This window comes from Pleurodeles waltl, chromosome 6 (assembly GCF_031143425.1).
Source record: "Pleurodeles waltl isolate 20211129_DDA chromosome 6, aPleWal1.hap1.20221129, whole genome shotgun sequence".
In the NCBI taxonomy this organism is placed as follows: Eukaryota; Metazoa; Chordata; class Amphibia; order Caudata; family Salamandridae; genus Pleurodeles; species Pleurodeles waltl.
In genome coordinates, this window is record NC_090445.1 from 437979111 (window position 1) to 438005108 (window position 25998).

Below are 25998 nucleotides of genomic sequence, written 5' to 3' on the forward strand. Positions count from 1 at the left end.
TAAAACCCTTGCCCAGCCACTGGCCACTAAAAACATGGCATGCTGCCACCACTACTCTCTGTACATGGCCAAGTGCACAGGCGGTAGACTTGTGTTCAGCCAAGGTGCGCTTTGGCATCCCGCCAAAACCCAGGATCTGGGCCTCAGTGAGATTTTTAACCTAGGCCTGCAGCTCGCATGCAGGATTTCATTTGTGTGCTCAGGCCAAATTAAAGTCAGGATATCAGATTAACTTGCAGTTGGGTCATGTAGGGCAGAAATATATATATATAAAATTCCCATGCTAAGAGTAATTAAGTTCTCTGGTTGAATTAGTGTGGCTGTGATATTATTGTCGTACACTATTCCCATAGGATATAGTAAGGGTATGCCATTGTGGATTTGATTCCTATTGATCGGTGCAGTTGTGAGCATGGTGATACCCAATAATATGGCATGTCTGTCCTGCTTTCATTGTGTGTGTAGAGGTCTGGCTAATGTATTGTATTGGAAGCTATATTCCTTGTGTCTCAATGGTTTGTGGTGTTGGAGCTTGATGATATCCAGGTATATTACATTTTTCTTTTGTGTTGGGTGCACCTACTTGTTCAGTACAGGGTTTTTGTTAAATAGTTAAATACTAGTTAGCTGTGTGGGAGCATTATAGTCGAGGTTAGCGCACTGTATTGCTTACCTTCTTACATCATCCACTGATGCTTGAATAAAAATTGGCAAGTACATAAGTAGCAATACCAAAAAGGATGTCATTTGTTGATGAATTACATCATTCATTTTATTAAGTTGCTTTGGTTAGGTTGTGGTAGAAGCATTTGTTTGGCACATTCCACCAATGGCATGGCCTTGCGGTGCTACTTAAAGTCCAGGTGCCTTCCCAATTCGATTTTGAGCCTTCCATCGAAGGTCAGAATCTGCTTTGGCTCCTGATAATGTGTGATGAATGTAGGGAGTCCCAGTGTGCCACCATTGTTTTCAGACTTACGGCCAGCCAATCAGACCATTTCAGTTTGCAAATTGTAAAGAAAGGTCCTACGTCTAATCGGATTCGAATCCTGATATCTCTAAACGGTAATCTCTTCATGCCCTAACCATAAATGCTATCACCTCCTGGTTAATATATGTGTTTCACAACAACAGTTACCAGTTTAGCTCTGGTTCTGCCACCTTTTCCACTTAAAAGGCATTTGATGTGCCCTTAACATTTGTGCCATGGAGATATCTACACAAATTGTGGCACTCTTAACACATGCAGCTAAAAAAACAAGATTAACGAAAAGGAAGAAAGTCATAGGAAACAGCGCTCACAGTCAATCACCAATTAAACTTAGTATACTCTTAAATGCACGGTGCTCCTGGCAGGAGGATCTTCCTCCCTCCTCCAATGCTTCCGAAAGAAACCAAACAACGACATACAGATGTCAGGGCACTCATGAATAAAGTTCAGTCCTCCATATGTGTCAAGACTTGGTAAGCCATCAATTATAAGTCGGACTGGGATAGTAGGCAAAGGTTCAATTTAATCTTGAGATGCAAAGTCCATTAGAGCAACAATAACCATTCTTGGAAACCAATATCCACAATTCAACAACAGCCAACACGTGTTTCGTCCTATGAGACAAATATTCTCAAAGACTTCATCAGGGCTCTTATATTATCTATCAAACTTTTATGCCTTTCTGCTCAGTATATCAAGTATATAGCTCACTTCAGCTCAGAAAAGTGGAGAACCGCGTTTCTGTCCTCCCGCGGCGCTCCTGTGCATGATAACACGAAGGTCCACATGGCCCTTTTCTTGCAGTTACATGTTGAGAATAACAGGTTAAGAAGAGGGTCTAAAAAGATGTGTTTTTCCATTTTAGCTCTCAGCGATAGCAAAAAAGGCTATAAACGTTTATGGCCGACAGCTTGAAAATAGATCTTTACTCAGAAAAGGTGCCCTTTGTGATTTGGTGTAAATACGTTCAGTAGTTTTAGAGATAATAGTGTTTGAAAAAGATGCTTCATGGGCACGAAACAGTTTACACATTTGTATACCTTGGCTGTCTAAAATTGTGATTTCTGACAGCCGCATTTTAATCTTTTAATAAAAGTGATTGATGAAGGGAATTAAAATGTTTTATTCCTCTATCTTGAAAATGGTGATGTTAAACAAAGTTATAATTTTAGCACTGTAGAAAAGTATTTTCTTTGCAGCCGGGGTGCACTATGGCACTTTCCTAACCCCAGGCAAAAGCTCGACCACTTAGAGGCGTGCAAAATGGGGACAACAAAAAAAAGATAAAAACCTGAGTTTGCTACAGTAAAATCACGATGAAAATCATAATAATTTGGACAAAATTGTGTAGCTATGAAAAGGCGCCATTTTGTAAATTGTGATTTTCATACAGATTGTGAATTTGTTTTATAAAAAAAAAAATCTGTGGTACAGAGAATACTATGGTGGGTTGCACAAATTAATGCTGGAAACCTGGCTGAAGGTCAAACCTTGTGGCCAACTCCTGCTGAGCTTGACCTCAGGCTGTGGGCAACTCCTAGTGAGCACATGGCAGGTGAATGGAGTGCATCGTAAAGAAACATAAAAATGTGCTAAAAAAATACATTTAATGGTTAGCTATAGGTCAGCGAATTCAACCCCCCAAAAGAACCCACGGGAATTTTCCAGTTATGATTAGCAACGCTAACTTATCTCACATCGCCCACCATGCTCAATGCACCACTATGCCAATGGTGTAGGACAAAAAAAGATGACTACCAACAGCAAAACCTGGCAGCCTGTGTGAGTAATGGTGTGCGATGCATATAATAACTGGCGAAATTCTCCGTATTTCAGATTTGCATTAGCTGAACCATAATTGACTTTTAAATGTATTTTTTTTCAGTGACTATATGAAGCAGTCTTTTGGTCCGCTACTTCTTTAATACTATGACGCATTTTGCTGGCAGCGAAATATAGTCTCTCTGCTGCTATGGGTAATGAGGTGAGGGCGACTGGGAGCGACCTGCGCCGAGGGCCAGTTGCACATGGCCAAAAGCTGCGCTACATAGACAGCGGAAAAACAGGACTTGTCGAAGCACGTGGCTAAAGCACACATCCGGTATCTAAGGGCCCACTGTCCCAGACCAAAAACTTTGAAAGCTGAACTGATTCCAGTTTCTAGGGTGCATGGTCAGAGGTTTATTACTTTGGTCTGGGGAAAAGAATCTCCTTTCGTTCAATACGTCAAAAGGTTCACTTTGTTAAGGTGAGGTTCTGGTTCTTCACTAACATAAGAACATTTTATTTTAAAAGCGCCTCTACACTTCAGTGGTTCTGGCACCTTCCACTGAGGGGGGGCCACTGATTCGTGCTTCGTCAGTGATTGCCCTGTGGTGAAATTTTGGCCTTCTGTAGTTTTCCACTCCATGTCTACCTTCATACCATGCACCTAAATGAAAATATTAGCATTTATAACACAAACAAATTTTGAGATATGGAATCATTTAAGGAAATCTCAAAGACTCCCTATGCTGTCAATCTGCAGAATTATTGGTCTGGAATTGAATGACGACATGGAGAATCTCTCAAGAATCCCAGTTATCTGTATTTTTCCACTTTCCCAAAAAAGTACAGGCAGAAAAAGACAATTTTCTCTCTGTATCTTTCTGTAGAAATAAATAAAAACTGAAAAGCTGCCCTTCCCCCACTTCGCGCCCCCGCACTGATCATACCCTCATACATGGTCCCACGGATGATATGACATCATCAAGGACATCCGTTAAGCTCCAATGAGTGCTAGACCACTCAGAACAGGAACTGGCAGTCACGTGTGATCGATTGTAATATGCGCAGAGTGGTTCTTTTGCCAGCCTTGGAGGTAATCATGAAACAGTTCTTAGCCAAGTGGCTGCAAGCAGACCGGCAATTACTGGTTGTCTTGACCGTTCACGCACAGGATTCCTCTCTGCCCATAGTTGCGAGACTGCTTTAGGAGTCACCGTGGATTCAAGATGCATTGCCCGAGTTGCAGGACACCCTGCCAGTCTCCTGTTATTGTATTTGTCTGCGACCTTTGACACAGTAGACCACTATCCTTGTCATCTGCCTGAAAGAGGATGGTCTTAGGGAAGCAGCAATGGACTTGTTCATTTAATTTCTTTTAGGCTCCAGCCAGTCATTCTCCCTGCTCCATTGCACTAAAGAGCGGATTCTGAAGTGCAGAGTTCCTCAAGGTCTGCTCTTGCACCAGTTCATTATAACATCTATTCCCAGCCGTGTGTGAACTTATGCGCAGCTTCAGTTTTCCAAGTGTTGTCCTATTTTGGCAGCCATCATTTTTTATTAAGTTTGATGCGGGATGAACGCCTTTGCAATGCCCCTTAAGAACTTCCTCCCCACAGCTGGATGGCAGCTTCTTCTTAGGCTCAGGGGAGACAAGAGGGAGTTTTTGATCTCCGTAGGAACCTCCATGATGTTGTTGGATGCCTTTTGTCCATCCTCTTTAGGTAGCATTCCGTTCTCCGGACAGATGTGTGGGAAATCTGGCTTTCCGGCTGGACATAGACCTATCATTGGGCATCGAAGTTGATAACATTTTCACAGTGCATCTTGTTCTGTTGAACACTTTGAAGAACATTCTCCTGTTCCTTCCCACAGTAACACAGGACAGCAAGAGTTTTCAGTGTTGCTGCCTTCTCCCACTTTGATAATGAGAATGCTCTCTACCTGTGTCTGCCCAGTTACCATATAGCAAAGCTGCAGCATATTTAAAACATTGCGGTTTAGCTTGTTTCTGGACTTTGGGAATGTAGTCAAGTGTCTGATGCTTCCTGTTTCCTTCACTGCCTTCTGGTGAAGCAGAGACTTTGTTTCAAATTTCTCAACATGATGGATTGTGCATTTTAGAACACCAGCCCAAAGCAGATCTTTTTGATAGTGATCCAATATGCTGTAGCAGGTCCTTGAGATTGAGATGCTTTTTTGGGTGCCCTCAGACCGTTTTGACCTCTTGAGTGTTCGTTCCTTTCAGAATTCTGGGTACTTCCCTATGGAAAAATTTGCCTCTGAAACTAAACACCCCACAACTAATTTTATGTTTCGAAAAAAGCGCAGAAGACTTATATGTTCTTTGGACCTTCTCCTTCACCCTTCTTTTCTTTGTCTCGGCTGTGTCCATGGCTATATCCTAGTGTCATTATGTCAATGGGTGTGAGTGTGCTCTAGAAATAAATAAGCTAGCACTTTTAGTAAAAGGGGTGGTGAGCATGGGGCCTGATTACAGAATTTGGATGCAGAGCTTTATGTGTGTGGCCAAAGGCAGTGCCCAGTGAGGTTTTGGGGGTGGAGGAGGTCCTAAACGTTCAGGGCCTGTAATCAGAGATCACTGGCATGGTGGAAGGCCATATCCTTTGTGTGCTGGGAGTACAGGTGCTGTGAATAATCTGTGCACTTAGAGTTGGGTGGGGGCAGCTGAAGTGTGAGGTTGGGTTCTGGATGTGGAGGTAAAGGGAGGTGGGGTGACTTGAGTGTTCAGGGGTTCAGGGGTGGGTAAAAGGGAAGTCAAAGGTGACTTAATTGTATAGTTTGATATTGTATGGCCTGCCATATGGTATAGTATGACCTGTTGTTGTACTGTATGGTATGGTATGGTATTGCATGGTATGGTACGGTATGGTATGGCCTGTTACTGTATTGTATGGTATGTCTTGTGATGGTATGATATAGTATGGTATGGCCTGTCATTGTATTGTATGGAATTGTATGGTATGGCCTGTCGCTGTGTTGTATAATATGGTATGGCCTGTCATTGTATGGTGTGGTATGATGTGGCCTGTCATTGCATAGTATGGTATGGCTTTTTGGTTTATGTTAATGGTATGGCATGGCCTGTCTTTGTACTGTATGGTATGGCCTGTCTTTGTATAGGATGGAATGCTATGGTATAGTATGGCATCATATGGTATTACCTGCTGTAGAGTATATTAAGGTATGGTATGGCCTGTCATTGTATAGTATGATATACCCTGGCATTGTATAATGCGGTATGGTATTGTATGGCCAGTCATTGTATGGGATGATATGATATGGCCTCTCGTGTGATGGGAAGCTATGGTATGGTATGATCCGTCACTGCGTAGTATAGTATGGTATGTTGTAGAGTGATATGGTATTGTGTGGTCTTTGTATAGTATGTTATGGCCTTTCATGGTATGGTAGGGTATGGTATGGCATGGCACAGTATGATATGTTACAGTATGGCCTGCCATTGTATGGTATGGAATAGCCTGCCATTGTATGGTATAGAATAGGCAGAAAGCAACCCTGGGCTTTTCTTATAGTCCTGTGGTAAAAGGCAAAAATGTTTTTGTGAGCCAAATGAGAATACACTCAGGTCCTGATTTTTATGCGCTAAGTTCTGGCAGAAAAAAAGGTTGTAAATATCCAATTTGTTTTGTATTTGAACAACCTACAACCCATATACGTGCTCCCTATTCAGGTGAGGAGGATTACCCCTAAGACCACGGATGTCTCTGCATCATGGTACTTAGGTTACCTGCTGTGTGTGAGACAGAAATACTCAGGATATCCGTAAATGAGTGCCAAAACACCATCCTTGATGGCGCCTTGTTGTAGTTGGACTGCTGGTTTAAGGGTGACAGCACTTCTGTTTGTAGGTGACTGAGCCACTACTACAACAAGTCGCAATTGTCACCCCAACCCTCCCAGCTCACAAGCAGTACCTCACCAAAACTCAGACAGTAAAGGTGATTTCTGGCAGCCTTACTCATGGACTCTAGATGAGACCCCTCAGGGAAAGTCGTGGTGGAACAAAAGCTACCCTTTTCTACTGTTAGCAGTAAGCCTCATACACACTTAGGCAATGAATGAGATGCAGGAGAGTTTTCAATATATTTATTGAGAAGTCTGCAATCTAGGGTAAAATGCATGGATTGCAATGATTAGGATAATGAGTGATAATAAAAGCAAAATTGTGAAGATGAGAGTTGTGAATATGAAAATCCCCACCATTTTGCAATAAACCTAAGATATGAAATCCCCAATAAAGAACACCTAATCTCTATCCTAATAGAGCAAAGGGTGATAAAGCCTAATCTGCCGGTATCATCTCCGTGAGAAGTGGCCCCCATCCCTTGTTACCTTAGAATGGGGTCTCTAGATCAGACTCTGTGGAAACACAAAGGCTGAGGACTGCAGCAAAGTGACATGCAGCATAGATGACATCTGGAAGGAACCCCTCTAATGACCTTGTCCATGTGAGGTGTATTTATAATGATCATGTAAGATCCCTCACACAGGTATGTTCCTAAACAACTGATAATGTGGCAGATTTCTGTCTGCAGTTACATAAACAATCCCTAACAAGTGTGCATCATGTTTTTGTCAAACGCAAGTGAGAAAGGGACATGATGACAATACCTACGTACATCACTGATAATAACACCTTCTCAGAATGACACTAAGCAAAAGAAAAACATTTCTTATAAAATGCAGACAGCTGCAAAGTGCTAAAAAGAAATTATGAAATAAATGGAATAAAACAGAGCATGCTAAGTGGGTAAAAGGTCACTAGGTGAGTGGGGGACAACAGGCCTGCAGGCAGAAGGCTTAGTGGACTCCTGTGCCCCGTGGGAAACTAAAATGGATTCACCACGGTATGGCATGGTATGGCCTGTCCTTGTAGAGCATGTTATGGTAGGGTGTAGCGTGGCATTGTATGATATGGTATGTTAGATGAAGGTTTGCTCCTACGGGGGTGCCTTGTTGCCATGGAAAGCCTTCTCGGCTCTAAGTCTCTGCTGACATGAATAAGAGTGCTGGGCAGACATACCTAGCAACACCTGAGACGTGGGATCTATCTTTTCAGAGTACACCATGCAAATACATCTTATTAAAATAAAGATGTATCCAATAAAGACGGACAGTCTTCGATAGTGGCTTTTGGTTGTGGTAATAATAAGCGGTCTGTATTTACAAAGTTGCTGCTCTGGTGTCAAAGAGGACATAGTTCCTTGACTTGAAAGAGAGTTCAACAAAAATTACATCACACATCCTTAACAGGACTTCGTTAGAAAAAATGGACGTCCTAAAGCTTTTATTGTTGGTGATGAAGGACTGGGCCAAGAGAACTAGATTTTTTTTTGTCTAAGTGGCTCCTTGAAATCTTTTGGAACTGAAATTCTTTCAGATGAAGTATCCTCTGATTCTAGTCATGCAGATTACTAAGAACTCAATAAAACTCGATAACTCTGTCCAATTAGATAGCACACACTGCCAACAGTGCGTTTAAAGAGGGTATTTGATGTAAGCAACACAACAAGGTGTGTTCTGTCATTCTCACATGGATGGAAGACTGGGTCGGGCTTGGTGAGATTGACATCTTCTGCAGTTGTATCGGTAAGGACACAGCCCTTACTGGCTTATCTTGTCTTTTAGTAGATCCCCACTGAGGGCAGGTGGCTACCAGCTGAGAATTAGCCCGTCTGGTAAAAGCCACATACATTACACGTTTACCTAGCTCAAAACGTGGAAACGTACACTCATTCATGGAAGCTACTGATACGTTTATATCTTGTATGTTTTATCGGTTTCTCTTGCTGCTCGGAGTACATTCACGGTGAGATCTGTCGCAAGTTTGTTGACTGAACATGAGCAGTGGAAGAACACTAATAAAGAAATCAGTCGGTCGGTTTTTTGCCCATGCTGCAGGAAAGAAATGAAACCGGCAGGCACTCACCAATGAGAAGCAAGAAAATTATGATAAAGCAAACCAATAGTAAGTAATGTTCAGGGCCAAAGCCCCCTTTAAGTTTAAATTAACAAAAATCACGCAAGTGACAGCTCATGCACCGATTGTCTCAGGCGAAAACTAAAGTGGATTCTGCTGCAAGGCTCATGGACCTCCAGCGCAGCTCTGAGGTCCACGAACCCTGTATAATGAGATCATGGACACTTGTGGGGCCCCCTCTCCGGTTCATTGATGAAGGACTGGTTCTGCAAATCTGAGCGGGAGGCTAACAGGGGTTCGAGAGTCTCTAAGGGTTCGACAACACTCCATTGGGGTTCGTTAACCCTCTAGGAAATTAATAATTATAATATAAACTAAAATAAAAGATGTTTGCGTCTGCTTGGCTGCCTGTAAGTCGTGCGCAGTGAAGGTTGTCCACCCACAGTTGTCCGTCGCAGGCAGGCCTGTGGTCATTCCACATAGCAGCAGTTGGTTGTCCGGAGTGGGCAAGGGATTAATTTCAAAGAAGTTGCATTTAGTCCGTCATCAAACAAAAAAATGCTGAAAAAAACTACAGTTATACTCAAGCAATGGTTGGGATTAGTTATAACACCTTAGTCCATGTTTAAAAAAAACACTGAAATGTACTTCAAAGAGTTCAGTTTAAGCACGGTTGTGGCTACAATACCCCAAAAACACTGAAATTCTCTCACAGTATGATTGCCTTGCAAAGCTCAACTCGCTAGTATAAACATGGGGAAAGCATAACAACAGTGTTGTGCGAGCCGCAACCAACTGGTATTGTTTGCTCTCCCAATGTTTATACCAGGAAGTAACAACACCTAAAAGTACTTCATTAATTCACAACACTTACTCAAACCAATGAATCTACATTAAAAGCAGACTCATCCATAGTGTTAATGGTAAGTCATATGCAGTGGGATCTGTGTGCTTGTTTATAACATTGCAACTGCATCTGTTGCATCCCGCATTGCATTTCATGTGTGCTATGATTTGTATGGCTGTTGTGAAAATTGTGGATACCAGACCTAACCATGAACTTGGGTGTTTTGTACGTTTTGTTGTGTCCCCTTAACTTAGCTTTAACTGTGTGCTGTTTTATTTTCACTGTGAGGAACCAGCAGTGTTGACAGATGTAGTCATAGGTTACGACATGAATGTACAGACGCAAACAAACACGTTAGATTTGTCATTACTGCTAATGTGAGTTTTGCCACCACAGGTGGACCTCTCTTGACCCTTGACCCTCGGGATTCCGTGATTGACATCTGGAGCATATGGGTCCCCGTCCGGGCGCCACTCGCAGTGTGGGGACAAAGGGGCACGCGTAGCAGATGGAGGGCCATACATGGTCCGGACAATAGCGCCCGGCGGGAGGCCGGCCTGGGGCAGGCAGGGTCCTGCAGATGGAATATCCCACAGCCGAGTCGCCTGGGGCGGAGGGGGCGCGGTGGTGGAGGCATATCCCAACCTTTCGCGGGGACAGAGCGGAGATAATGGCGGCGGGCGGAGGTATGTAGAGGGAACCAGAGGAGAGGTATGAAATTTTAATGACAAGTTAATTGGAAGTGTATGCCGCAAAGGGGCAGGTTGCTGCAGCGCCTGGGCACGGTGTAGCGGGCCGGAAGCCTGAGCACAGGGGCAAGCGGCAGGGCGGGCAATGGAACAGCCAGCGGGACAGGCTTTAGGGCAGGAGCACGCGAGGCTGCACGGCAGTGAAAAGAGATTTAGACAGCAAGGGCAGCAGAGGTGTCAGAAGAATCCCTAGTCTGGCAGCTCAGGAGTCTGCTGGACTACAGGGCGACCTGAGGCGTGCGCCTAGAGACCCCAGAGGACAGTGCTAGAAGCTTCTTGTGTATGGCGTTACAGAACGAAGATTCTCCCTTTGGAAGAGCACCTTGATTGTGTGTAAGACCGCCCCTGGTAACGGTACTCCTCGGTCCGCTCCCGTGCATTCCTTTAAAGTAATGCCTGCTGCAACTACATTACTATCAAAAAAATCACTTCTTTCCGTTTTCAGGCGACTTTCGTTAAAAACAAGGACATGAGCTAAATTAACCGGAATCTGCCGGGACAGCTGGTGAAAACCCGGGACTGTCCAGGCAAATCCGGGACGCCTGGTCATCCTACCCCGTCATCATAACTCCCTATCCCTGTAGACTGCACTGCGTTACCCCAATGCTCCCAGTCACCCCGTTTTCCACATTATCCCCAGACCCCACATCTCCCCTTTCCCAGGCTCCACATTCATGCCCCAGAGTCCAGCAGCACCCCTTGCTCCCCGTCTCCTGCTGGCCAGCCATCACCCCGGTTCCCAACCATCATGCCCCACATTCCCCCACTCCTCCTCATTCTCTCCCCGTCCATTATCTCTGGTCGCTGTCACCTCTCCGCCCTCTGTCCCGTTCCGTGTCTCTTCTCACTATTTATGCTATCACCTCCCAGCCTCCCCGTTCTTCATCCCTCCCTAATCCCAAGCGCCACGGCCGCCCCAGCACTCCCAACACTCCCAACACACCCCCTGCCCCCCACACTCTCCTTCCCATGCTGTCCGCCCCTCGCTGTTCTCTTTCTCCTCCATAATCGACATCTCTCCCTCCCGTCCTCCCATCCCTTCCGTGCTCTCCACTCCCTTCCTACTCTGTCTTCCTCTTGCCACTAACTCCCCACCCTCTCCCATCTCCTCTGTGCTTTCCCCTCCTTTCCTGTTCTGCATTTTGCTTGTCGCCACCTCCCGCCCTCTCCATGCTGATCATCCTTTCCCTGTTTTGTGTCCCCTCGGTGCTCACTCTCTACCCACGGCCACCTCTCTGCTCCCTGTCCCCTCCCTGCCCAGCCTCTCCATACTCTCCTTGACGCCGCCTCTCTTCGCTCCCATCCCATCTCCGTCTCCCCATGCTACTACCTCTGTTCCCTCTCCCCGTGGCCTCGCTGCGGCTCCCCATCCCCTCCTCCGGGGCTGGGCTACAAGGTGCTAAGTGATGGGACACGAAGTGTATGTGAAGCAGGGGAGGATGGGGGGGGGGGGCTTCACTCCCCTCTACCTCCGCCCTCCCCCCTCAGCGCGGCGCTCGGGGCAGCAGGCATCTATTGATAGTTAAATGAGCCCTCCCCGCCTCTGACCGGCTGTCCGCTTCCTGGTTGCAGCTCGCATCCTCGCACATCTTTCCCGACACCGCTGCAGTGCACCTCCCGAGGACCAGCAAGGCGGAGGTCGGTGTCCCGGAGCACAGGCAGAGGTGGTGGGAGCTCCTTCTGAACCACTGGGAGCTGTACGGAGCCTTGGGCGACAGCAGGGAGCTATAAGGAGCGACTGGCAGCCTTGAGGCGCATCAAGGAGCTATAGCACAGCGTAAGGAGCTGAAGGGAGTCTCAGGTATGCTTACTGCTGCTGGATGGGCACCGGCCAGTGCCTGATTGTTTTCTCTGGGCCCGTCGACTGATCGCTGCCCCTGGTTACCCGTGAACTTTTATATGTGCAGAATGGATTGTGTTTTTAAATAATACAAAGGAGAGGGTCGCGTATCTCCCCACATACTCTTTTGCGAATCTTCCCAGAGGCGGCACCGAATGTGAGGTGTGCGTTTCTGTCTGCGGCGTTCCCCATGCAGCGGTGCTATTTGTGGTCCAGAGATCAGTTCAGGATGGCAGCAAGCTAGTGGCTAGAGTGCAGGAGCCAACACGCAGGCAGCTGTATCCCCAGCTTACCTCACCACTGATGTGCCCACCTGCCTGGTGTGCAGGAAGCACCACCGAGAAAGCTCTGTGGTCATCTTATCTCCCCAGAATACTCAAACAACAAGTAACTCTATCATCAGTCTACCACTCAGCACTGACAACCTCCCCTAAGCACCAGACCCACCGCTGAAGTAACTCCTCTCGCAGCGTCACTCAACTCACACGGAACTACCGCAGCCCCACTGTGAGTAACCACAGCCTCCTCTGACACGCGGGCCTGCCTGAGTACAGGAGCCACCGCTGATAGGGACCTGCCTCGTACACGAGTCTCCGCTGATGGGGACCTGCCTGAGTATAGTAGTCTCCACCAGTGCTTAATTTGTAAATAAAAAGGTGCCGGTGCCCAAAGGCCTCCTGTTAAACACGCGGCTGCTGGAATTTAAGGTGCGAACACGGAATACTGAGACAGCGTTAACTCCCGCACTTGTCACACTGCAGAGCCGGTCCTGACTGACAATTTACCACTCTTAATAAGCGTTTGCATTATCGCCAACCTCATGCATGAATTAGACTATACACATTTTCTAGAGTGGATAATAACTGGCCGCATTTATTATTGTGGGCAATCGTGCCTGCCCTGTGAGATATACGTGCCTGAGGCAAAATACATTCATCTTACTTATTTGATACATCACATTATCTTTTCCAAATATTACAGGAGGGCCTTCAAGTCCTGGCCTCCATTTTTCTTGCCTCCTTTCGGCCTTCGCATATTGGCAGTCCCACCTTTGATTTTGGAGGGGCTCACTCCATTATAGTTAGTTTTACCATGTTTGCGTCGTTTCAGGGGGTAGCTTCCAGTTCTTTGTATTAGGCCCAACTCGCTACCTGGCGTACCTTATGCCCTGCCATCCGACGTGGCGGGTCTGGGCTGCGAGTGCCGTGTTCTGCTTACTCCCCTTGCTTGGCCACTTTACACCCTGCCGTTAAGGCATCCCCAGGTGCGTGGTTTTGCTCGCACACCCCCTTACTGGGTGTGTCTTCCAATCGCTTCTTGGTAAAACCTTGTTACCTTCCGTGCCCTTTCGTCCCTCTGACATCGCGACTGAATGCCTTCTTCGTTGGGGTGGGAGAGTGATGCTTCTCTTCGCAGGCGCTGCCGGGGTGCGTTGTCCTGGTCTTGATTAGACCTTCAAGCCGGCAGCGCTGCTTAAATCCCTTTACCTGTCCCCTCCCTCTACTTTGATTCTATTGGGGGGTTTGTAACTAGCAAACCCCCCCAATTGGTGGCCACAGGATGGCCAAACCCCCCTGAGACCTTCCTGGGGGGAAGGGGGGGTGCGTTGGCACCTATTTGGTGCGCGCTCCCCCCAAACCGGTTTAACCGGTCCCTTCCGGGCCAAGGCGACCGTTAAGGCGCCGGCCCTCAATGCCCCCTGCGGGGGCGGCCTATGCATAATCCTGAAGCGACCTCCGGCCTCTTTAATCTATTTAAAACCACTCCCTGCCCCTTCAGTCCACTCTTTGAGCTTTCTCCTATTTTGACGCTTTTTCGTTTTTCTCTTCCTCCATCTTTCCCATATGTACAGTTTGCTTGCGGTAAATCCTTGAGACAGAAAAGTAATTGCCGGTCCTCAAAAATAAGTACCAGTGCTCAGCACCGGAAACAACAAGTACAAATAAAGCACTGGTCTCCACTGACAAACAGAGCTGCCCAAGTACAGGAGGCACCAGTGACAGGGCAGCTGCCCGAGTACCGGGGTTACTACCGACAGGCGGACCTGTCTTGAGTACAGAAGTCACCACTGCAGGCGGGTCTTCTGTAGAGTTGGAACCAGTATCAAGGTATCCTCTCACCTCATCATTAACATGCTTACAAGAACCAGGGTGCTCGCACCTCTCCACACTGCTGACGGGTCGACCTGCCTGAGCGCAGGTGCCCCTCTCTAGGTGGTCCTGCTTAGAATGCATTGTACGAGTACCCGATTTACATCAGTGCATTAAAAAGCACGCTCCGTCCATAAGTGTACCTTAAGACTTCCCGAGTCCACGCACGGGGGGAATCCGGCTCACTATTTAAATTAAATTGCCAACTTTTTGCAAAACTTTACTAACTTTTTAGTCGAACTTTTCTTTGTCTTTAAGAGATTTTTCACGTTTCAACATAATTAAGCCAATGTTTTAGACAGATTTCTCACCGAAAAATACTGCCCACTATATGTTCACTGTTTAGCGGAATTCTGCTCCAGATTTTTTACTAGGAACCCTGAACCGCATTTTAAATTGGGCTGCAGCAGAGTAATATTCTCCCTCTGTGTGCCGTTCTGCAGAGCTACTTCGACTCGTGCACTTTCTACCGGGTAACTGTAGATTCTGCATATTGTTTCGTGATGTCTAGTGGTTCTGCAGGTTTTAGGTGCAGGAAACATCTTGGCTCATATTTATACTTTTTTTAGCGCCGCATTTGCGTAATTTTTTTTACGAAAAAGCAGCGCAAGCTTACAAAATACGATTGTATTTTGTAAGTTTGCGCCGATTTTGCGTAAACAAATGACGCGAATGCGGCGCTAAAAAAGTATAAATATGGTCCCTTGTGTTTAAAACGTGGAAATCTCCTGAAGGATGTAGTGTTGTAGCAGTGGTGCCATGGATCCTTTGATCAAGGAAATGCTTCCCCATCCCCCCCAACCATCTTACCTTAATGAGCATTTCGTTCTCCTGCCCCCCCGCAGGGTATTCACGGCTGTGTTTGAAAAACTTGAAAAACATCATCATGCGTCTGCTTGAGTAACTTTCACAGCGATCTCTTTACATTTATTGATGTATTACAGGTAAGCACACATTTTTTATTTCAAAATCAGCTGGTTGTTGAGTAATATTCAATATTCTTTCCACATCATTCCCCTTGAGTTGCTTTCCGTGGCCCCCACCAAGCACTTGTCCGCCTGTTTCCATTATGGAACTTTAGACTCGCTGTAACTCAACCTTTGGTGAGGGCACTTGATATGTCCCAGGTGAGCAGGTTAAGCTGCCGGGCCTCGTGTTCCACATGACAAACCCAGGCTCTCTGCAACTGCAATTCCGTGCCTCCATAAAGGGCGTGCAGGACTTCCTCTCCCTGCCTGGCATGGGAGGACAGGTCATCGCTGTCTCCTGGACGAAGCAGAGAATGGCAACAGCTGCTACCGTGCAGGTGAACGAGCCTGGTAAGAGTGACTGCTTTTACCGAGGTAATAGTTACTCCCTGGTAAGAGTGACTGCTTTTACCGTGGTAAAATTACTCCCTGGTAAGAATGACTGCTTTTACCGAGGTAATAGTTACTCCCTGGTAAGAGTGACTGCTTTTGCCGTGTTAAGAGTTACACCCTGGTAAGAGTGACTGCTTTGCAGGGAGGGTAGGATAGCCTCTCCTCCTATCACTGGGATGGAGAGAGTCAGATAGCCTCGCCTGGTGTCTCCCCGGTGAGAGAGAGGAACAAAGCTTTATTTCCAAGTTTGACACCTCAGATGAGGCACGGTTATCCTCTACAGCAACTGTCAGAAAATTGTTTCCCTGGTGATAATATACAAATGCAAAGCAACACCCTTTGACTCATGCCTTCTCAGGTGACCTCTCAGAGGCACCACAGAATTCAGGGAGGAAATGTAAGGATGGCAGATCTCACAAATGCAAATATATGTAATGCACAATCCACAGTCTGTAACACTCAAACCCACACAACCTTTCGTCACCAACAAAGAAAACAAGAAACAGAAAGTCCATAGTTCACAACACAACACCTAGACCACATGATCCTTGTACCGTTCTCCGCCTTTTATGGCTCACATGCTTCTTTCCATCCAGCTCAACTCACTCCACTTGGACTCTGCCTTCCTTATACAACCCGACTGCATCTAAGGAACCAAATCACTCACTTTTAACTTCACAGCAACCTTCTTCTCCGTCCCAAAGCTATAAGAATGGCTTGGGTGGCAGGTATCAGTCATTGTTAATGTACATTGAGTTAATAAACAGCTGTGGTTGTGCTCATACCTAAATTAGGCTGACAGCACCACCACGTGGCAGACTGTCAGAGCGCCAGTGCTGACAATTAAGTGCCGGTGCTGGCATCAGAAGCTACCGGCTCAAATTAAGCACTATGTTAAGTTATGGGATATTGGTGCAAGGCAGCTTTGACCAATCACTTGGTTTCTTGACTCGTTATGCAAACACCTATCTGCATCCCCCATGTGATCAGACATCTGTCTGCGGTCGTCATTCATTCTCTACTGAGTGATTTTGTCCGTGAACCTGGTTGGTATGGGTGGATGGTTTGCAGAGTGTGGGTTGTCCACCAGGAGGTGTTCCATGAAGGGAGTTGTTCTTGTTACTTTCCACCCTAACTTGTGAATGGTGAACGTGTAGTGAGTTTTCTCTGTGTAGTAGTCTGAACACTTCCTCTTTCTAGGAGATCTAAACTTCCATCTGGTCGACTCCACGGACACTAACTCCACAGACCTTGAACGAATGGACAAAACCGGCCTCAAACGACGGGTCACAGACCCCACGCACACAGCATGGCACTCACTGGATCCCATCTTCACATCCAGTTACAGAATAGGTACAGCCACACCTCGGAGGTCACCTGGTCAGACCACTCCATCATACATTTCACCATCACTTTACCCCACAACAACTACAGTGCCCCATCTCGTAGCTGGACCAAGGCCGCTCAACACCAGTGGAAACACACCCTCAACACCACCCAACTCCGTGCCTCCACAGACCTGAACCAGGCGGTAGAGAACTTCATCACTTGGATCACCGGTGCCACTGACCTAGTCACTCCCACCAAACCGCCCAGACTGCTCAGATCCAATAGACAAGCCAGGTGGTACACCCCTTAACTCAAAGCAGCGAATGCAAGCAACTTTAAAGGTAGCGGCGGACCAGCAGAAACAGCACTGACCACGCCATCTTTAAAGCGGCCCTCAACAACTACCACCAATAGATCAAAGCCACACAGGATGCCCTGACACGCTAAATCAGCACCAGCCCCCACCAAACCAAGGAACACTTCACCATCATCAATGAGATTACCCACCCGCTATCCACCAAAAACTCGATCCCACCCTCATAGGAGCTTTGCAGCGCACTCGCCGACCACTTCCACAACAAGGTAGAAACCATCTACAGAAACTTCGACCCCCAACCAACAGACTGTGGTCGCTGACCACCCTCTCACCACTTGGAAACAGCTCACCACATTGAACACAAGCACGCTTATGAACTTCATCCACTCTGGAGCTCCCACCGTCCGATGCCCCCACCACCTTTTCAACCTAGCAAGAGGCAACATTAGCCTCCAGCTCACCACTGTCCTCAACACCTACATCGCCTCAAACAGCTTTCCAGATGCCTGGAAACACGCAGATGTAAGACCCACCCTCAAGAAACAATCGACTGACACCAGCAAACTCCAGAACTACCGTCTCATCACTCTACTCACATTCCTCCCAAAGTCCTGGAAAAGGCCATCAGCCTCCAGCTCACAGAACACCTGCTGCAACTGACGATATTCGCATCCTGCTTCACAGGGGAGAATCTGCCGCCCTGATCCTGCTTGAACTTTCCGCAGCCTTTGTCACTGTCTCCCACCACACACTCATCTTCCGTCTGAGACTGATCGGAATCACAGACGATGCTCTCCAGTGGATAACATCCTTTCTCTCTGGATGGACCCAGAAAATCTGTCTCCCTCCATTCACTTAGCAAACCAAGCACTCAGTCTGCGGCGTCCCTGAAGGTTCCGCCCTGAGTCCCACTCTCTCAATATCTACATGACATGACACTCGCAGACATCATCAGATCCCACAACATCAACATAGTCTCCTATGCTGACAACACTCAGCTCATCCTCTTGCTCTCAGCTGACCCCTCCAAGACAAAGACCAACTTCCACAACTGCATGAAGAGCATCTCAGCCTGGGTGACGAACCACTGCCTGAAGCTCAACACAGACAAAACCGAAGTACCGATCCTCAGCAGGCACACCTCCCTCTGGAACAACTCCTGGTGGCCATCAGAACTCAAAGCCACTCCCACTCCTAAAGACCACACCCACAACCTTGGCATCGTGTTGGACAGCAAACTGTCCATGAAACACCAGGTCAACACAGTCTTCTCTCCCTGCTTCCACACCCTGCGCCTGCTCTGCAAAGTCTTTAAGTGTCTCCCAGTCAATACCAGGAAAACGGCGATGCAGACACTCATTACAAGCAGACTGGATTACGGCAAGGCACTATATGCTAGTACCTCCACTGAGATCTTGAAAAGGCTTCAGACGATCCAGAACTGAGCTGCTAAACTCATCCTCAGCCTACCTAAGAGGACCCACATCACCCAACACCTGAAAGACCTCCGCTGGCTCTCAATCGATAAAAGATGTCAATTCAAGCTGCTGACACACGCCTACATATCCCTCCATGTCCAAGGACCGGCCTACTTGAACCACCGCCTGAGATTTCATCTACCACCGAGGAAGCACCTCCATGGACCTGTGTCAAGACAGACAAAGAACAGGCATCACGTCCATGACAAAACAATGTGAAAGGCTTTGTGTAATCAGGCATTCCCAACGCTGGAGCTCTGCACAAACTCTCTCTTAATTCAGTGAAGGCCCTCATTTGATCTTCATCGAGAGTAATTGGATCTGTAACTCCCTTGTGTGTCAATTGTTGTAAAGGTTTCGTAATCTCAGCAAAATTCGGGATCCATTGTCTACAGTATCCTCCCATTCCCAAAAACATGCGTACATCCTTCTGGGAAGTCGGCGGATTTCTCTGCAAAATCATTGTAATTCTCTCTCAAGAGATTCTTCTCCACCCTCTCTCAATCTGATGACCCAAGTATTTGACATACTTCTGACAGTACTGCAATTTTGCAGGTGAGACGTTGTGACCAAAGTCTCCCAGATGATTAAGTAAGACAATTGAATCATTTTTACACTCATCCCTTGTCCTGGACGCAATCAATAAGTCATCAATGTACTGTACAAGAGTCTACTGGCAAGGTAATTCCAATGACTCCAAATTCTTTTTCAAAATCTGGTTAAACAAAGATGGTGACTTCCCATGAGAATCCTGCGAGGAGATACACCTGTTTTCCTGTCAGGTACATTTCTCATTGACATCAAGAGACTGTCTGGTTCTACTGGAATACTGATGGCACCGCATGTAAGGACAGCAGATCACATAACCATCTAGAAATGTGGTCTTTGTTGGGTGGTCTGAGGATTATCTTAATGTGCAGTTGCACAACGTGACTGGTGTCCAGGTGACCCAGTGGGAATTTAAATGGCATCTCACGAAGCACATTACCTTCCTTGGTGGCCAGTAGATTAATTTATTTTCCTGTTCAAGGCCCTTCTAATGTATCGTCTGCTAAGTAGGCTTCCAAGTGGCATCTCAAAGCATGATTAGGGTCGAGCCTGCGTTGCATGCGCTCACACATGCGTATCACAGCGAGACGCTCTAGTTCTTAGAAAAGGGCTCGGAGCCCTGTCGACGCTACATCAGTGTTTTTCGTTGGTTTGTGGGCTTGCCTAATAAAATCTGTTGGCTTTCATTAGTCGAAGGCATGCATTTTATTGGTGTCCAAAGCATTTGCCCTACCTGTGTGGAGACAGCTGGGTAGTGCTACAGAGGGCATATGTTAGGGTGCAGTGCCTTCCCGCGTGACTGAAGGATTCGTTTGTGGTTCTGCTGACCTAACTGGTGTGCGGATTGTATGAAAAACCTGGAGGTGGCATCCCATAGAGTGTAGGCCCTTCCTCTGTGACCAGAGGGTTTGCTGAGGCTCTTTTGCAAAGCTTTAATGGTAGGCAGATATCCCCAGAGTGCTGTTGCTCCAATGTGGTTTTCCGGGAATGAGGTTTCCTTAGTCCGATGTCACAGAAGAGGGCAAGTTGCCGGTTCCTTCCGAGGCACAGAACTGCATCAGACCTCATGCATATTTCATTGGTCAGAAGCCTTTCCGTTTATAGAAACCCTATTTTCTTCTCAGACTTCAGTGTAGCTACAGTGTGCGGGAGACACCAAAATCTGGCCAGAGCTGCAGTTAATGCATATCTTATACTTGAGGATTTCACCAAGTGTAAAGCACATGTGCAGAACTGGGATGCTCCCATTGCAGCAGATAACTTCTGCTGCCTCATTAATGTTAGTTACCTTACGTCATAAATGTAGGTATTTATCGCCTTGAAAGACGTCGTTCTGATTTTTAACCCAAGTGGATTTAAATTGAATTGTTTTCATGTTCAGGCTAGTACCAGAGTATCAGTGTTGAGCAGTAGGAAGAGTCGATTCTTCAGCGTACAGGTCAGTGAGACTGTTTAGAACTGGAAGAACACAGGTTGGAATCTGTAAACAGAGTACTAGTTAGTTTGGTTACTACCAAGGCTATTGGACCTATGCAGCAACGGAGGCTCAAATTACGTGACCGGGTTACATAAATTATATTGTAGGTCATTTAAATTGTGGCATTTTATGGGATTTCTGACGCGTAATTTGGCTTTTCTATCTTGCTATTTTAATTTTTTTTGCACACATTGATATAAATGGATGTTTGCACTATAGAAAACCAACAGGTTTAAAGTAAAATTGTCCACATTTACAAGATCTTACTGAAGATGTTATTTGCTAACAGATAATAATTTTGTCTTGCATGAAGGCTGAGTCACCGACTTTCTTGCACCTAAAATAAAATAGTTGAAGTAAAAAATATGGAAGGTTGTTGTTCTCAGCAGAAAACACGCCTATATGTATACACTTCTTGTAATGAAAAGCGTGCCTTTTTTCTCCATATCACAGTCAAAGTTTTGACATTTACTTTCTGTTTTAGTGATAACACTACAGAGAGTCTCCGAATACCTTTGTCCCACGTGAACAGCTCTGCAAAACAATGGTGTGCTTTACATTTCTATTTACATTTTTTCTATGACGCAGCATGTTTGGGGTTCTTCTAACTTCGTGAATGTCCTCTTGAAACAAATGTTTGCTTTACGAATATTTTGATGTAAACCTGCACTAAAAAGCTACATCTTTTTTTTCTTTACAAAGAAGGAGTTATGCTTTTCACCTTCTTTGCATCATATCAGGATATGTAGGTTACTTATTATTTTCTGTAAACTAATATCGTTTCCCTAATCCTTCAGTTTGCACCATTAACACCATAGGAGTAAAATCCTCTTCAATGCATTCCTAAAGACTAATTCAACACGTGAAAGCTGACTGGCAACTTTTGCAAAATATCGAGAGCTAAGTTGTACCCACATGCTACATGCTTATAGCGTTTAGTTCTTCTGAGCTAGAAGTATTTGTTTGTTCAAGTTTGTGAATTGTGCAGCAAGTGTGTTATGTGGTGCGCCTGGTCGATGCATAAATGAGCAGAAAACAAATTTCAGAAACACGTATTTCAACTTTTTGTGAAGTACTAGCTCATTCCCATTTTCAACTTCTGGGTATTTCTTTTACCTAGATGATGTACCCCTTTCTGTTGTCTCTTCCTTTACATCGGTTTGCTTGCACTCCCTTCACGTTATGACATTGACCATTTACAGCAGCTGACTCGAATGACTTCTGCATCTCACGCTTGGGGGTTAGTCATTCAATGCATGTTTGTACTGTGTGTGCTGTCATCAATACGGAGTGCCTCTGAACCGCTTGCATTCCATGCAGAGTAAGGGTGCACCAATTCCTAAAAGGGTGTTGGATTTCACCAGCAAGAAGACGAGGCAGGATGTAGTTACAAGGTTTACCAGCTACAGGTTGCCTTACTGAGCACCTGTCCTGCCAGCAAAGCAATGAGAAAACCTCCTCATGGACGCTTCTTTGTGGAGGCGATACTCCATACTAGCGATACAAGTAACTCCAGCAAAGATGAAGGTACTTGTTTGAAAGCCATCAATCCCTTGGTGTTGGAAGGTGGGTCATTAGTTGTGTGACCTGCACAAGTAACGAGTCCGCACACGACCGCCACTGGGAACCAAACACCCCATTGTAGCGCTTGACTCTCATAGGGTAGCGTTGCAGAGCAGTCCAAGGCTTACTCAAGGGAGGTGGTGTGGGCTAGTAATCCCCATTCACAAGCACGCAAGCATGACTCTTAATAAATGAATGTCCAGTCTGTGCTTTTTCTTTTGATAAAGTAAAAGTACCTTTATTATTCACACACACTACTAATACTATGCAACAATCTACAAATATATACAAAGGGATAAAATCACTCTGGACCAACAGTGTGTAATCGTTCAGGTTTCCTTAAGGGAGAATATAATCCAACATGGCAAAACAATCCCAGTGTCCCCTTTGCAACCTTTGAACATTCTGACAGTATTCAACAGTACAGTGCAATGATGACACCTACATTTGTGAATAAATACTTTCATCCTGCCAAGAGGTGACTGTCAGTATCATTATTCAAATTAGCATAATCAGGGAACATGAGCAACCAAATTCTAGCATTCTAACCATCAGGATTACTTTTGAATTACTCTTAATGAACCATAAATTAACAGTAGAATAAATGGGGCCATACCAACCTACACCTATGGTAGGCACCCTTGCACAAACAGGAACAAAAGTTCACTGAAGCTTGTGCTTCAAACACCCCTCTAACCCTGGAGGGGTTATCTCTCAGGTGTCCCACCCTACCTAGGGTGGAGACACTGACAGATGTTGGGGGGAGGCTGCGCTGCTCCTGCAGCTCCCCCTGTCTCACAGTTCTCTGTTGGTGGTGGCCCCCATCTCCATGGGACCACCACAGGTGTTTTAGGGGCTCAAAAAGCAGCCCCTGCCCCGCAAAGCATGCTGGGGCGGCTGCATAATTGATGAGCGGCTCTCCCACTGCGCTGGGGAGAGCCGCTGTGCCTTTTCCTTTCTGCTTTAGGTTTATTTCTTTCTTTTTGGGGGTGCCGGTCCCACCCGGACACCCCCGCGCCAAAAAGCAGATCCCTCGTTGGAGGGCGGCTCAGGGAGCCCACCCCTGGCCGCCCCCGCCGGCTCCCCGCACGGCCAGCACCTCCGGGTGCTGCCACGGGAGCCGGCCTGCTGAATTGGAGTCTGCCCGCTCCAGCGGGCAGACTCGGGATGCTGGTGGCCGCTCGAGCCGCGCCGGGGGAGTGCAGCGGCACTCCCCCTTCCTGCCGGCATCTTCGGGGCCCCGGGATGGGGTCTGGGGCCCCTCCTTCTCACGACGGGGAGCGCGACGGCGCTCCCCGGAGTCCTCCTCTTCTCGGGGCCCCGGGATGGGGTCCGGGGCCCCTCTCCTCCTTAGGGGGGAGCACAACAGCGCTCCCCAGGCCCTCTTCTGCGCGGGGCCCCGGGATGGGGTCCGGGGCCCCTCCGGCCATATTCATGGGGAGCGCGACGGCGCTCCCTGACTTTTCTTCGGCTGGGGGTGCGCCACTCCCGCCTCTTCTCGGGGCCCCGGGATGGGGTCCGGGGCCCCTTTGGACCGTCTTCACGGGGAGCGCGACAGCGCTTCCCAACTTTTCTTCTGCTGGGGGGTGCGCGACGGCGCCCCCCCCCATTCACCTTTCTTCACGGGGAGCGCGACGGCGCTCCCCGGCTGGTCTTCGCCGCCGGGGGCCCCGGATGGGGTCCGGGGTCCCCTTTCCACAGCGGCAGGGGGTTGCGCGACGGCGCCCCCCCTCATTCAACCTCCTTCACGGGACCAGGCTTCACGGGGCCCCGGGATGGGATCCCGGGTCCCTTCTTCTTCAGCGAGGGGGAGTGCGACTACACTCCCCTGTTCTCCTCTTCTTCCTGGGCAGCCCCCCAGGCCCTGGCCCACCCTGGGGGCACAGTCTCTAGCAGCTGTGGAGCTCCACTCGCTTCGTAGCTGCTTTCACAAAGGTCAAAGGTCGCCATTCTTTGTCCTGTGATATCTCGGGCCCCCAAGGGCCGATTTTCTTCATTCTTGCGTCGTTCCGCTCCTGGTGACAAGCCCTTGCCACCAGGAGCACTCTCCTTAGGCCTCCTGGCCTCAAAGGGTCCCAGATCATCAGGGAGCCAGTTCCACTGACTCCTGCCCCAATCTTTCCTCTGGGTTCCCTCTTTGCCTTCTGGGCTGCGCGCTCTCCTTGCGCTAGCCCAGTCCTTCCCCCAACTAGTCCTCTGGGGGGGGTAATGGGCCAGCTTGCCTGGCCCTGGCATTCGCCTCGCTGGCCTGGGATCCTTCAGGGGCAGAGTCCCTGCCCCAAGGGCAGTCAGGAGGTTCTTCCTTCCAGTTGTCCATGACGCCCGTCTGCAGTCCCAATGTCCAGCAGTGAAGCACAGCCAAGAGAGAGAGCTCTCCCCTGTGCAGGACCTTTTAAGTTGGGGCGGAAGTGTCCAGCAGGTCTGCACCTCTGGCCTATCCAGATGTGCCACATCACTTCCTCGCTCCCATCCCCTCCTTCTTGCACAGTCTTCTGGGATAGCTCAAGATGGCATCCTCCAGGAGTTAGTTGCCACATGTGCTCTGAAAGTTCCAGCCCCTCCTACCTGACATTCCTCGCAGGGCTTCTCCAGCCTGCTCCTGACACGGAATGACAGCTGGCTGATTGATGCTAGGCCCTGCTCCAGCAACTGGACAGAGCAGTAATTGGCCCTAATCCTGAGCTGAGGCAGAGAAAGATGACATCCCTGGATGACCCATAAGTTGTACAACTATGCGCTTGTAACCTACTGCATCATTCTTTTCTTACAGGTTACAGTACACTTTGGTGTGACTCTGGTCTCGGTGGACCCCAGAGAACTGGAGTTGGACCCTAGGCCCTCCTTTCCCATTGACATTCAATGGAGTATCCCCCCAATGCAAATATCTTAAGCACCCTGACATTGGCATTGAACTGGGTGTCCCTACAGTGAAAAGACAGTAAGCACACTGACTCTCCCTCACATGTATACACCCCTCTCATGAGATCTACTCCTGGTCACCACCCACTCTGCATAGTTCCTCCTGCACCTGGACTACCTAAGCGCAGTTCTAGGGCTGCGCACACTAGGAATCCTCCTCTCACAGCCCTCACATGGGTGCACATCCATGGGCACACATGATCACATGTAACCTGCCCGGGGCCTCCTGCCTTGCTGCGCCACAGCAGCCTTTCCTTAGCACGGCGACACCAGCGGTAAACACGTGCAGTCCATTTTACCATGTGTTTATTGTGCGGTAGTCACCTCATAGGAGGCTTCCTCACAGTAAACAGTCAAAAACCAGGTGGTCAAAAATCGAAAAATCAGGGCAGTCCTGATGGTCAGAACCATCCTCTAACACTTGGGACCTGATGAGTTATTCCCCCTGGAATCTGATGCACAATCAGGGAAAGGTTAAATAGCAATATCAGCAAAGGATCCTTCAGATTTCAGCCCTGCTCTGGAGGATTTGTTACACCAAGGCATCAAACGTGTCTATTATGGGTGCAGTGTTGCTGATGTGTTGCAGTAGAAAATGCGAGTTCATCTGCCTTCCTGAGTGCAAAGCAAGAGTTCAAATTCTCTACCATCTCTGGTTACTCTTGAGACTTGCACCAGGGAGCTGTATCCTGCTCCTGTT

General features: G+C 47.5%; 1 protein-coding gene across 7 annotated transcripts in view; it reads left to right on the top strand.

Moving 5' to 3' along the window:
- The window catches only part of NFASC (neurofascin), a 733849-nt gene that overhangs the window by 258461 nt on the left and 449390 nt on the right, over window positions 1–25998 (top strand). The window contains exon 1 of one of the 7 annotated variants that reach the window (XM_069238517.1): window positions 11893–12117. The exons of the other annotated variants lie outside the window; for them this stretch is intronic. The gene's annotated coding sequence lies outside the window, so the exon portion shown is untranslated. Of the gene's footprint in view, window positions 1–11892; window positions 12118–25998 lie in introns of those variants that run through there. 7 annotated transcript variants of the gene reach the window in all.